The sequence below is a fragment of the Vicugna pacos genome, chromosome 4 (assembly GCF_048564905.1).
Source record: "Vicugna pacos chromosome 4, VicPac4, whole genome shotgun sequence".
NCBI classification, from domain to species: domain Eukaryota; kingdom Metazoa; phylum Chordata; class Mammalia; order Artiodactyla; family Camelidae; genus Vicugna; species Vicugna pacos.
The window spans coordinates 61,619,056-61,633,034 of record NC_132990.1 but is presented as its reverse complement, the minus strand read 5'-3'; the positions used below and the strand labels follow the sequence as shown (position 1 = coordinate 61,633,034).

Here is a 13,979-nt window from a genome sequence, read left to right as displayed (position 1 = left end):
CCTCACGTCCCAACATCCTCCCAGGCCCGAGGGCCCCCCAGCACCGGGCCAGACATGGTCCGTGCACATCTGCTTCCACTCAGCATCCTCAGCCAGCTGCTCTGCCAAGGACCTGGCCCATGGCCTCGCGGGCTCTCGGGGCTGGAGACACGGCGGGTCTCAATTAAGGGAGAAGCAAAGGCCCCAGAGAGGGCGTCATTACCAGCTCCCCCAGGACCCTCCCCGCCCTGCAGCAGCAGCCAGACCCAGAGGCCAGCGGGCGGTCACTGAGTGACGGGGGGTCAGCTCATGGGGAAGAGGAAGCACTAAGAGGCCTTGGGTGGTTTACTCAGATGCAGACCCTACAGGGCCAAAGAGCAGGGAGGCAGGTCTAGACCCAGAGATCTGGTCCAGGCCCTGGGTGCTGGAGGGGAGACCGAGGGGCAGCTGGGGCCTGGTGGTGGACGAGGGCACTGGCTCCAGTGTTAGGCCTGAATTCAAATCTCTACTTTGCAGCCTCAGACATACCCCAATGCTCTCTGGTTCCCCATCTGTAAAATGGGTCAGTAATGTTACCAGATCACACAGTCATCGTGAGACCTGAATGAGCCAAGATATACAAAATGTCTTAAACATTGTACACACCGAGTAAATTGTAGTTACTATTATTATTACTATTAGTGTAACCCCCCTCCCTTTATCCTCGGGGGATACATTCCAAGACCCCCAGAGGATGCCTGAAATCACAGATAGTACCAAACCCAATATACATACTATAATAAATTTTAATTTATAAATTAGACACAGTAAAACACTAAGAGTAACTAATAAAACAACAGAGCAATGATAACAATATACTGTAAAAAAAAGTTATATGAAAGTTATGTGGTCTTTTTAGCTCTCTTTAAGAATCCCTTATTTTACAAATATAATGCCTTTTCCATCTCCACTAAGCACTTATCATGCACTGTGGCCCTAACTTTCACAGTTTGCCGTACAACAGCAAAACCAGCAAAATTTTCTTTTTCCTTCTTCACAATTTCACGGATAGAAGATTTGTTCTTACCATCGATCTTAGCAATCTCAGTATACTTTTTTCTTGCTTTTTTTTTCTTACTAAGTCGAGAACTTTCACCTTTTCCCTTAAAGGAAGCACTTTACGTCTTCTCTTTGGCTTACGTGACTTGCCAGCATCACTACTCTTGCGCTTTGAGGTCGTTATTAAGTAAAATAAGGATGACTTGAACACAAACATCGTGATACTTACCACGCGGGGTCTGATAAAAGAAATGGCTGCTAAGTGACTAAGGGTCTGGGCAAAGGGGTGATTCACGTCCTGGGCAGAACAAAGAGGGACAGTGGGAGATTATTTCATCACGCTGCTTAGAACGGTGTGCAACCTAAAACTTATGAATTGTTTATTCCTGGAATTTCCATTTAATAGTTTTGGACCACTGTCAACCACAGGTAACTGTAACGGCCGATCAGCGGGGAAACTACTGTACTATTATTGACATTAATGTTCGAGAAAATGAAGAAGGTCCAGTTCATGACCTCACTTCCAATATACTGCCCCAAACAGTAAGCCTATGGCCACAAGCCAGAGGCAGAGCTGGAAGCCCCACGGGGACTGATGGGCCGAATCTGACCCGGGAGGCGGAGGCTGGCTTGGCCCACTGATGTCCCACTCTTGTCCCACAGGGGTTCAGGACCCACAGGCTCTGATCTTCTAGTTCTGAAACTCCAGAGGGCCTCACTCCACAGGACAGCTTTAGAATCTATTTTAAGAATGAAGGACAGTAGAGCAAGGCCTGTGAGTCCCCCAGGGCAGAATGACCTGCCCTTCTAAGCATGGAGTGTGACTCTCCAGCTAGGGAGTGGCCTCCAGGTCAGCGAGATCTCAGTCTGTCTTGTGAGCCTCATCCCTAACACCAAGGGCAGCCGTGGGCCCAGGGTGAGTGTGGGAGCTGCTTTCTGTAAGGCTCCACTTCTGGGATGTGGCAACTCAGGGAAGGAGACTGACTGCCCTGAGGCACAAAATACCCCAACTAACCCATACAGAAGTGGAAAATCTTAGTTTTCTATCTATTACAGAATTATGTTTGTAATTAAAAGTTTCACATGACCCCAGGGCCCACTCTTGCCTTCTGAGACCCACGCTCTGTCTATGGAGTGTGTTATCTCCCTGAATAAATCCACTTTCACTCTTAAAAAAAAAAAAGTTTCACGCAAATAAAATTCCAAGCCCAAATGACATCACTGGTGAATTCTATCAAACATTTAAAGAAGAAATAACACTAATCTTACACAAATATTTTTGCAGAATATAGAAGGAGGAAGAATCTCCCAGCTTATCATTTTTGTGGTCATCATTCCCATGATACCAAAATTAGACAGAAGCGATACAAGAAAAAAGGATGGAGGGAGGGCAGGAACAAAGAATTACAGAACAATATCCCTCATAAACAGAGAGAGAAAAACCCTTTAAATTTTAGCAAATTGAACCCATCAATTTTTATCCCAGGAATGCAAAGTTGGTTTAACATTTGAAAATCCACTAATATTTTCACGATATTGACAGATTAAAAATGAAAAGCCACATAATTATCTCAATAAATTCAGAAAAAATGAATAAAATTCAACACTCATGCATAATTTTAAACTCTCAACAAACTAGAAATAGAAGGAAATTCTTCAACTTGATAGATTATCTATCTTAAAAAAAAAACCTAGATCTAAAATCCTACTTAATGGTGAAGATTGAATACTTTTTCACTAAAACTGAGAACAAATAAAAATGCTCACTCTCACCATTTTCATTCAATATTCTATAGGAAGTACTAACCAGTGCAATAAGGCAAGAAAAAAACATGTTGGAAAATAAGGAATAAAACAATTTTTATTAGGGGAAAAAACCAAACCCATAATTGTATACATAGAAAACCCTAAGTAACCTAATAAAAAGCTACTAGATCTAGAGTTTAGCAAGGTTGCTAAGAGACAAGGTTAATATTCACAAATGAAATGCATTTCTATATATTGGCAATGAACATTTGGAAACTGAATTAATAAAAATACTATTTACAATAGCATCAAAAATATGGTATACATCAATATTTAAACTTCTTTTTAAAGGCATTGTTAAGAAATGGAAAGGCTAGCCACCAACTGTGAGAAAATACTCACAATACAATATTCTGACAAAGAACCTGTATCCAGAATATATAAAGAACTCTTTCAAATCAACACTTTAAAAAAAATCCAATTTTTAAAATTTAAGTTTGAACTGATACATCACAAAAGTCCATAAACAAGTAACCAATAAGCCCATAAGATGCTTAACATCATTTGTCAGTGGAGAAATGCAAAGACAAACGGCAATGAGATGCTCACTCACCAGAATGGGTAAAATTAAAATTACTGACAGTACCAAGTGCTGATGAAGATATGGAGCAACTAGAACTCTCATATATTGCTGGTAAGGATATAAAACGTCACTCTGAAAACAGGTTGGCAGTTGCTTATAAAGATAAGGATGTGTTTACCACATGACTCAGTATTTATCCTAGAGAAATGAAAACAAATGTCCACGTAAAGACTTGTACATAAACGTTCATAGTAGTATTATCTGTAATACCTCCAAATTGGAAATAATCCAAATGTCAATCAACTGGTGACTGTATAAACAAACCGGTACATCCCGTCAATAGAACAGTGTTCCACAACCAAAAATGAACTACTCATATACACAACAATGTTCTATATCTTGATAGCAGTGGTGGTTACACGGGTGTATACATTTGTCAAAACATACTACATTTAAATGAATGCATTTTATTGCTTATCTCAAGAAAGTTACTTTTTAAAAGAGTTCTTTGAACAAAACATTTGTGGAAGGCAGGTTAACAACATTTACTAATCCTAAGTACAGCTTTTACTAAGGACCTACAATGTGCCAAGTCCCTTGGAAAGGCTCTTCAGGGAAAGAGAGACAGATCTGCTCTCAAGGAGCTTGCAAAAGAGTTGTTAATGGGGCGGTTGGTGCCACAGCAGGTTAGGCAGGGCTCTGCCATAAACAGAAGTTTGTTCTCAGGTCAAGATGTAAGGAAAACACTGGGCATAGTTAAAATCATCCTTGAAAATCCTTTATGGAGGTGCCATGTTGGAAACCTATATCCTACAACATCTATTGGTACATCCAACACAGCCAGCTTCCTTCCAACATGGATCTGACTATAGTTTCATTGGTTGAATGCAGGGTGAGACAGCTGCCTTGCTGGGGGCCTTGAGTTCAATTTCTCTCCCATCCTCATTCTTATTCTCTTGCTCTCACTCCCTGGGGCCTTTTAGGTGATTGTGTATAAGACAAGTATATCCTCCACTTCGTTCAACAAGGAAGGCAGGCCTTGGGATGCAGAAATGAAGTCGGAGTCCCTGTCCTGAGCGAGCTCACAGTCTGGACAGGGCGGGGAGCAAAGGGTTAGACACACAGACATCTATCACCCAGTTATAGAAAGTTCAGGGATGAACAGAGAGGTAGGGGTGTGTGTGTGTGTGTGTGTGTGTGTGTGTGTGTGTGTGTGTGTGTGTGTGTGTGTGTGTGTGTGTGTGTGTGTGTGTGTGTTAGTAGAACATGAAAGGCTGATTCTAAAATATATATGGAAATTAAAGAATATGAAAACGAATATATGCATGTATATGCATGACTGGGACACTGACTGTACTTCAATAAAAATTTTTTAATTAAAAAAAAGAAATTAAAAGGGACAAGATACTCTTAACAAAGGAAAGACTATGTAACATGAAAGACTTGCTCTACCAGCTATCAAGACTTGTATAAAGCTATAGTATAGAAAAATAAACCTGCAGTAAAGTGTGATGTCGGCACAGGAATGGACACATTCCGTTATTGTCCAATGAAACAGAATCCAGAAGCAGACCGAGATGTAGATGGACACTTGACTTAAGGCAAAAATGATGTTGCTAGGAAAGGACAGTGTTTACCACAAGTGCTGCTGTCTATGGGATTGCCATATGGAAGGAAAAAATGAACCTTACCACTATCTCATACCATTCTAAACACCACCAACAATAAAAGTCCATGTAGATTTCAGACCTAAGTATGAAAAGCAATTATAAAACTTTGGAAAGATACTATGACCCCAAGCTAGGGAAGGATTTCTCACAAAGTGCTAAACATAAAGGAAAAGTTTGATAAAATTGGTACATTAAATTTTAAAATATCTGACCCCAAAAAATGTAATTTAAGGAGTGAAAAGGTAAACCTCAGGGTGGGAGAGGATATTTGCAACACAGGTCTGACAAAGAACTCGTATCCAGAATAAATATCCGCAACCAATAAGAAAAAGAAAGGAAAAGACACTTCCTCAAAAAGGAAATCCAAATGGTTAGTAACAAGATGAAAAGATGTTCAAGGTTACTAGTAATGAGAGAAATGAACGTTTAAACCATGAGGTGCAACAACATACCCACTAGATTGGAAGAAATCAAAAATCTGGCAATAGCAAGTGTCGACAAGGATATGGAGCAATGGGAACTCTCATTTCACTGGTAAGAGAGTGTAAATTGGTACAAACACTTCAGAAAATGGTTTGGCATTATTTAATAAAATTCATGCAACGCATATTCTACGACCCAGCAATTCCAGTCTCAGGTACATACCCTAAAATTTGAGTGCACGTGTGCTCCACGAGACAAAAAAGAAAGTTTATAGCAGCACAGTTAAAATATCTATTGGCAGTAGAATGACTAAATAAATGATGTCATACGTATGGAAAACTGTACTCAAAGAAAGTGAACGAACTGTAATTATACACCCCAACAAGGATGAGCTTTGAAAACATAATACTGAGCCAAAGAAGCCCAACACACACACACACAAACATGATTCTGTGCACATGAAGTTCAAAAAATGGGCAAAATTAAACTCGGTGGTTCAGGAATGCCTTTGTAGACAGCAAAACTATAAAATAAAGCAAGAAATGATCAAAACTCACAATCATGGCTAACTAGTGGAGAGAGAAAGGTGCACCGGCGGTTCCAGTTGCTGATTATGTTCTATATCTTGACCTGGGTAGTAGTTAAGTGAGTGTTTGCTTTAAAATTATCTGTTAAACTGTACATACATTTTATGTACTTTTCTATGTGTATAAATATTCCAGAATAATAAAATTCATAAACAAAGCAAGACAAGAAAGAAAATGTTGAGAAACATACAGGCAGGAGAGAGACTGTGCCTAAGGAAATCAGGGAAGGCTTCATGGAGGAGGGGTCCATCCAACAGATGCATACTGAGAGTCCTCCACATACCAGACCGGAGATGACAAATGTAAACAAAGACACACACTGCCTGCCCCCATGGAATTTACATTCCAGGGAGGGAGACTGACAGGAATCCAATAAACACACTGTACATGCTTAACTGACAGAGTGCCTTGGGGGTCTTGAGCAATCTTACTGGCCTTGCAGGTAAAGTCCAAGGACCCTGAGTTCTGAAGAGTGAGTACAGTTTGCTTGGGAATGGTGAGTAGGAAAGATTGGAGGGGGCAGCAGCCATGAAGTTTCTCAAGTGGCAGGGAGCTTGGCCTCCAGAGAGCTGATGAAAAGCCTGCATGGCCATGTGCAGAGACCCAATGAGGAAGTGACATGAGGTGAGCAGCATGGAGAAATGGAAGAGAATATTTGAGCTGGGCTTTGAAGAGTGGATAGGAGTTCACCAGGCAGAACTGGTAAAATCCTTGAAGACTGGGATTTTGTGCCTTGCTCACCAATGCCTAGTACATAGTTGTGCTCAGTAAATACATGCTGATTTCTCTTGGAAAGTGAAAAGTCAGAACAGAAGAATTCGGGGGTTATAAAACTGGGGGCACTGCCCTTGGCCTCGGATAAATGGGGGTGTAGGAGTTACGGGGCTGAGAAATGGAGTGTTCTTAGCATCTTGGGCTCTATTTCATCTGTCAGTAGCTTCAGTGGTCTATGAAGTCACCAACAGAGGGGAGGAGGGAGATGGGAAGGAAAACTTCGAGACAAGCCATCTGCTCCTGGAAGAAGCGGACACCCTGGCCGCCACTGCCACCACAAAACTGGCTTGCACAGCCTCTTCCTCACTCCCACCCCAAACCCCAGGGTCTCATGAGGGTGACAGCAGCAGGGCCCAGGGACACTGGAGCCAGACGCAATCAGAGTGAGCAGCCGCGGCTGCGGTGGCCTCGGGAATCTGATTGTTAGTGGGCGGCTGAGGGAGCCGCGCTGTCTCCCCTGTGTTTACTTGGCTCCATTGAGGGGCTGGAAATTTGATCTCCGTGGGGATCGGGCCCTGGTCAGCCACTGCCCAGAGTCTCAGTCGAAGCCCTGGCCCCTCAGAGCTGCTCAGAGGGCATCCTGTTATCTGGGAAACTGAGACTGGAGAGCGAGCAGAGGCAAGACTTGCCCAGTCATAACAATGACAGCAGCCCCATAAATGGGGTGCTCATGATGTGCCAAGCAACAACACCCCTGCAAAGAGAGTATTCTTGTTTAACAACTGGGGAAACTGAGCCTCAGAGAGGGCAAGTAACTTGTCCAGGGTCACACAGAACTATAGCTGGATGAGTCCAGATCTGCTGAATTCCAAAGCCTGTGCCTCTAACCACCCTACCATCCTGTCTCCAAGGAGAGCATTCACTTGGTGCCCCAGCCAGGGGATCCTTGAAGATCTCCAGCTGCTGTGACCTGATCCTGGAGTTAGAGACACTGATCCTCACCTAGCTTGACCGCCTTCCCATATAAAAACCTTCACCTCCTGGTGCCGTCTCTAATCTCGCCTTCCTTGAGCCCCTGCACCCACTGCCTGCGCTTCTCACTGCCTTGAATGCCTCTGGAATGGGTCTGCAGACACCAAATCTCCAACAACAAGAATTCGTCCTCTAAACCAGCCATGGAGGGTAAACTCATGAGGATGGGGGCTGGCCTGCTGTCCCTAGACCAGCCCCTGGCACAGAGAAGGAACAAGAAAGGACCCTGCTTGGGCATCTTGCATGGGAGTATGAGGCACACTGAGGAAAGCCAGTTCTGCCGCTTGACAGCTGTGTGGCCCCCAGAGCAGGATGCAACCTCTCTGAGCCCAATTCTCCCTCCACAAGACAGGGCTATTTAATACTATTTGTTTTCATGCATTCCATGATCTTACACACGCACAAGGCTTAGCATCCAGCAAGAGCTCAATAAATATTACGTCCTGGATTTGAACTTTGATTTTTTTTTTTTTTTTTTTTGGCTTTAGACCAGGTCTCAGACTCTTTCTTCCAGCAACATGCTGCAAGTTTCTGGGGAATAGGGACCGGCTACCCCTTGCCAAGACACCCAGCACAATACCAGGAATATGGCCAATACTGAGAACTTCCCTGCTGATTTCTCCAGACTCCTCCATTCATGTGCAGTTTCCGTGGAGTTCTCTAAACCTTGTTAAACCTGTTTACAACTTTAGGCTGAATTCCTCTGAGTAAGAGGATCCAAGTGATTGCTTTCTCTGGTTGAACTAAGTGTCTAACCTTAATTCTTCTTGTTTTAAATCCAGCCCATTTTCTCACACTCTGTCCTGAGGTGGGAGCAGCTGTTCGTTTTTCCCCTGAGAGGTCACATGCCCTCAGCAGGAAGAAAGTGCCCCCATCCCCACTCCCAACCAGGGAATGTCCCTGGTACCTTTCCTCCCGGAAATTTCTGCGCGGAATAGCTTTCCTTTTCTTTGATGCAGTAATGCCTCTTTGGGCTAGTCATTCTCTCACCAGGCCTTTTAGGGCAATATTCCTGAGCCTTCACAGCTTGGGGAATTCCAAGGAACTCGAGTCAGACACCCAGGACCCTCCTCACTGCCCAGGAGGCAGCCCAGGCCCCCTTCTTGTATGGATGAGGGAAGCGAAGGTCACCCAATGAGTTGGTGGCACAGCCAGTTCCTGACTCACTGCCTCCTGCCCCCAGGCCACTGGGCCCACCCGTGGGGCTCTCACTCCACTCACTCCCGAGGCAGGGTTCTCTCTGGCCAGCCCCAGAGAACAGAAGGGTCTGGCTTTCTGCATAAAGAATGTCAGGGACACTGTGGTCAGCAAGCCTCTAGCATCCCCTGTCAACTTCCTCCTGGCATTTTAGGCCAACATCCTGCGTCACCACCTGTGACCTTGAATGCAGACTATTTGTTGTGAGGTGACCACACCAGCAGGGCCAGGGCTCTTGATGAAAAACAGAAAGCAGTATTGATTCAGTGTATACACACATGCACACGCACACGCGCACGCATGAGCGTGCACCATCTCCGTGTATAAACAGCAGCACAGTGGCCTCTCGGGTCTGCGGGCCTTCTTAGCATTCCCTTGGCTCTCAAATCTTGTGAGCCAGGCCTGGAAGCTCACCAGTAATTCCCACAGCCCTTCCCAAAGCCTAAAATTGAGTCACAGTATTGAATCCTACAGCCAGAAATCATCTGTGCTCCTGCCCAAAGCAGAAAACCCACTTCCAGTTTGCCTATTGACAGGGCGTTCAGGACCCACCAAGGCACCTCACCCCCTGCTGGTCAATCCTGGAGGCTGCCTGGAGGAGCAGAAGGAGCAGGGCTAGGGGGTCAGAGACGCCTGAGTTCAAACCTCGACTCCAGTGCTTGCTAGCTGTGTGGCCTCAGTGAATGTCGCTTTACCTCTCTAAGCCTCCATTTCTCCATCTGTACAATGGGGGCTAAAACATCTGCCTTCTGGAACTGATGTGAGGATTAAATGAGAGGACACACAGAAACCCGAGTGTCAGCAGCCAGCTCCCCACCCTGGAGATAACAGAGCATCGTGACCATCGTCACGACAACTACTGATTCTACTGAGAAATGTGTGTCATGGACGGTGCTCCATGCCTTATGTAGGGTATGTTATTTAATCGACCTCTAAGGGAAGCACTGGCATTGCCCCCATTTCACAGGATGAGGAAGCCAACACTTAGAGAAGCGTGTGTCAGCTGCCAAGGCCACACAGGTAGAAAGGGCAGGGCAGGGACTGGGACCCAGGTAACCCGAACTGGAAACCTGCTTGTTTAACCACTGTCATACAGGCCTCTTCAAACCTGCTGAGGGTAAGCACTCAGTAAATGCTAGTTATCATTAGGGTGATAATTACTGGATCACCAGGAGTCTTTCCTTCCAGTCTGAAGCCTTCTCCAAGATTTTAGCAGGAGCATTTTGCCTTTTCATGGCCTCTCTGCTTCCAAACTTCTCAGAGGTGGCTCAGCGTGGATCATTCAATAGCCCCAGAAGCCCTGTCTCAGTTCCTTGGTGCGTCTACTGAGCTGCAACACTCAGCCCCTTCCTCAATTACCGGCAAAAACCCATTCCCCCAGGCATCTGTGGGTATGCGCTGGATTGAACTGAAGATGGGATGCGGAAAAATGTTTACTCTGCAGAACACAATTTTATTAAACATTTTTAAGCATCCTTTTCTCCCCAACCCTACACCTCCAAGAATTTCTCCCTGTTTGAGTTGCCTCATAGGGCTGGCTCCTGCCTCCCAAGGGCCAGGCACTCTACCCACGAGGGTCTCCTCTCTCCTCCCCCATCCCACACCCCTCCCTCTGCCCCTCAATGCCAGTTGGTCAGGGATAGGAATTCTGCTGCCCTCAGCCCTTCATCCCAAACCTTCCCACTGTCATACCCATCAGGGGGCGCTCCATTTAACTAGACCCACTCTCTTACAGGGCAGCGGGGCCTATGACGGGTCTTCATTCCTTGGCACCATGCCTGATATCTGGTGGGTGCAGGGATGATAACCATAACAGCTCAAGGAAATTCTTCCTCAGATTAAGTAGCAACAAGCTTTTCTCCAATAATGATCCTAAAATACCAAAATCTCTAACCTTGGAAAATTTTGCCTACAATTTCTATGACACGCAGCAAGCCCTCATTGTGTGGTTGTGTGCGACTGTCCTGTGCAGGGCAGGACATTTAGGAAACCCAGGTTCTGTATGCCAATAGCACCCCACCTCCATCATTGTGACAGCCGAAAATATTCCCCCCCACCTCTCTCTCTCACACACACACACACACACACACACACACACTGGGTGCAAAACTACATCTCTCATTTTTCATGAAGAGTAGCAGAATATTCCACTCTAAAATATGTCTCTTTGGCATATAGATTATTTTGAGTTGTAGACAGTTAAAAAGCAGAAAATGCAACAAAAGGCTTTCTCTGAACTCCCTTTATCTGCCTCAAGACAGATCCTCCAAAAGGAACTCAGTTGTCAGTCTCCTCCCCAAAAGTGTTGTCAATCAGAGGGGATTGAGTGTAGGCCCAGGAGAGGAGACCAGAAGTCGATGCCACAACCACACGAGCTTCGCCACAAACTATCATGCCTCCCATTTATTCTTCTAAGAGCCCGTTCATCTTTCCTAAAAATCATCTCCTCTCCCCTAAGAAGCCAGCATCCTCCGGCCCCTTTCCCTATTAAGATGGCATTTCAGTCTGAATTCTAAACCACCTCCTGGGTATGGCCCATGTGGTCATGAGGTTTACATGTTCATAAACTTCTGTTTTTCTCTTATTAATATCTTTTATAACAGGGGTCTCAATTAAGAACTCAGAAGGATAGAGGGAGCATTATTTTTCTTCTCCTCCACACACGAGCTCACAAGGCTCAGAGAGGCAGACAGCTCTGCCTGAGATCACACAGCCAATGAGGCTGAAACGCAGGCCTCCTGCCTCCAGAGGGAGGGCCTGGCCCAGGAGAACTGGCCCCCTTACTGCCCCACTGTGAGTCTGAGGCCGTTCTGCCTCCAGGCGGGGAACCAGAGAACAAGGGCCCTCATTTCTCCCAGAGCTCTGCAAACCCAATGACTTGTCCCCTCTGGAAGGGCCAGCAGGGTGCCAGGCAAACCACAGCAGAGAAAACCTCAGCCTCTCACATGCTGAGGACTCATGGATTTTGCCTGGTTCCCAGTAAACCAGAAACATTGGCATCAGGTGAAGTCAGCAGGGGCGTTGGCCTGAGGAAGAGCGAGCCAGCCAGACTTCATCCGGGCAGCTCTCAGGAGAGGCAGCTATTCTCCCCAGAGCCTGGATACCACTACCCCGGCACCCCCAAGTCTTGCCATGGGGTTCCTGTCTCAGCTGCCCAGGGATGGAGGGGGGGGGGATTTCCATGGAGAAGGGAGGATTTCCAGAATCAAAAAGCCAGTATGTGCCAGCAAGCCATGCTCTCCAGACATGAGGACCCACCAGGCCACACACACAGCTCCAGGCCCACCTGGGGGTGGGGCAGAGGGCAGCCCCCAAAGGGCATGACCTTTACTGCACCTCCTACTGTGTGCAGAGCACCACCAGTCGCCTCTGAATGAAACCTTATGTGACCCTGCCAGGTAACCACTGCAGCCTCATTTCACAGACGAGGCAAGCCGGCCCAGTGTGTCACAGAGGCTAGCGGATCTGCTGCTCACTAGCTATGTGACAGAGGACATGTCCTCTAACTGCTCTGGGCTTTAGTTTCTCCTTCTGGATCCTTCAGGAAGGTGGTGCCTGCCCCTAGGATGGTTCTGAAGCAAAACGGGTGTACTTTTGTGAGTAGCCCCGTGCCTGGCTCACAGCAGCTGCTGAAAGTAATGCTGTTGGAATCAGCAAGTTGAACAGGTAGCACGTGATGTAATTAATTAAAAACACAACTTGATTTTTGCGTCTCACTATCTCTTTAAAATGCAATCAGGAGGGTGACTCTGGGAACAGGCAACTTTCCTGCTCAATCTGGGGTAAGGACACTCTTTCTGAGATAGTCATGAGAATGCCCAGACCCATGTAGATTGTTCTGGTTCAGAAACAGTGGCGGTGGCCAGCTTCTCCTCTCGCCACCCCTAAGCCCCATAGTCCGGCTGTAGTTTATACCCAGCTGGGTTTGAGCAGCAGAGAAGGAACGTTCTTACCTGGCTGGTTCTGTGGTGAGCTGGCTTGATGCTCTCTGAGCCTGAGCTCTTTCTTGTGGGCAGATTCATGGCGGTGTCCGAGGCTCCTAGGTAGGCCAGTGCTTTCCCTCTGCCCTCCTATACACAGAACTCCCCCGCCAAGGCCTCACCCCTTCCAGAAAATTCTCCAGGGCAGGCACTGGAAGGGCTGCTGTTCCGCTGTCCTCGCCCACATGGGCCTCAGGGCACCCCCTCTGAAATGAGGGTCACCCTCTCTCCCGACAGAGGCCACTTGAGCTTTCTCCAGTCCCCAGCGTCCCCCAACCTTCAGGGAACACTAGTCAAGCTCTCTTCAGGTGGTTTATTTGAGTCGGGAAGCCCTGTAAAAAGACCGGCATGGACCCCCAAGCAGGGCCACTACTCTCGTGTCGACACCACCCGGTCCCCTGGCCCAGCGGCTCTATCTCACTTCTTGCCTCTGAAACGGCTTACTTAACCCTAAAATTCTATTGGTTCCCTGAGCTCACTTCTCATTGGTTATTTCCTTCACTGCTGATTGGTTATTTCTCTCACTCCTGATTGGTCCATTTCCCTCACTCCTGATTGGTTATTTCTCTCACTCCTGACTGGTCTGTTTCTACAAAGCTTGTTCCTGGTTGGTCAATTTCTGTTATACTTTATTTGCATACGATGTTGCAAAGTGTAAAACTGGCAGCCTATGAAGGCCTGTGTAAAGCTACAGGCGGGCTCCAAAGCTTGGAGTGATAACTCCTCTGGGCTGGCTGGCGTAATAAACCTGAGTTCTCCAGCTGTTCGGGTGCTGCTTCATCTCTACCCCGGGTCCAGGTTGCTGTTACAACTGAGCTGTGCCATCAAGCTGTAACACATTTTTCCGCAACATTTCAAGATGAAGGAGGTGGCCGCCCCCGCCTCACACCCTGGCCCCCTTCATGGCCCACCCCCGACACAAAAGCTTTCTTCAAAGACATTTCTCACAAATCTTCTCTCCCGTTCCTTTCTCTTAATGTTTGCTCTTCAAGGGTCATGGCATTTTCTGTCAATTTCTTGCAAATTTCAC

General features: G+C 46.4%; 1 protein-coding gene across 13 annotated transcripts in view; it reads right to left on the bottom strand.

The window, feature by feature from the left end:
* The window catches only part of ZNF618 (zinc finger protein 618), a 347,879-nt gene extending 334,527 nt beyond the window's left edge, over positions 1-13,352 (bottom strand). For all 13 annotated transcript variants that reach the window (XM_072959971.1, XM_072959975.1, XM_031677436.2 and 10 more), the window contains exon 1: positions 12,923-13,352. The gene's annotated coding sequence lies outside the window, so the exon portion shown is untranslated. The remainder of the gene's footprint in view (positions 1-12,922) is intronic.
* Positions 13,353-13,979: the final 627 nt, after the last annotated feature.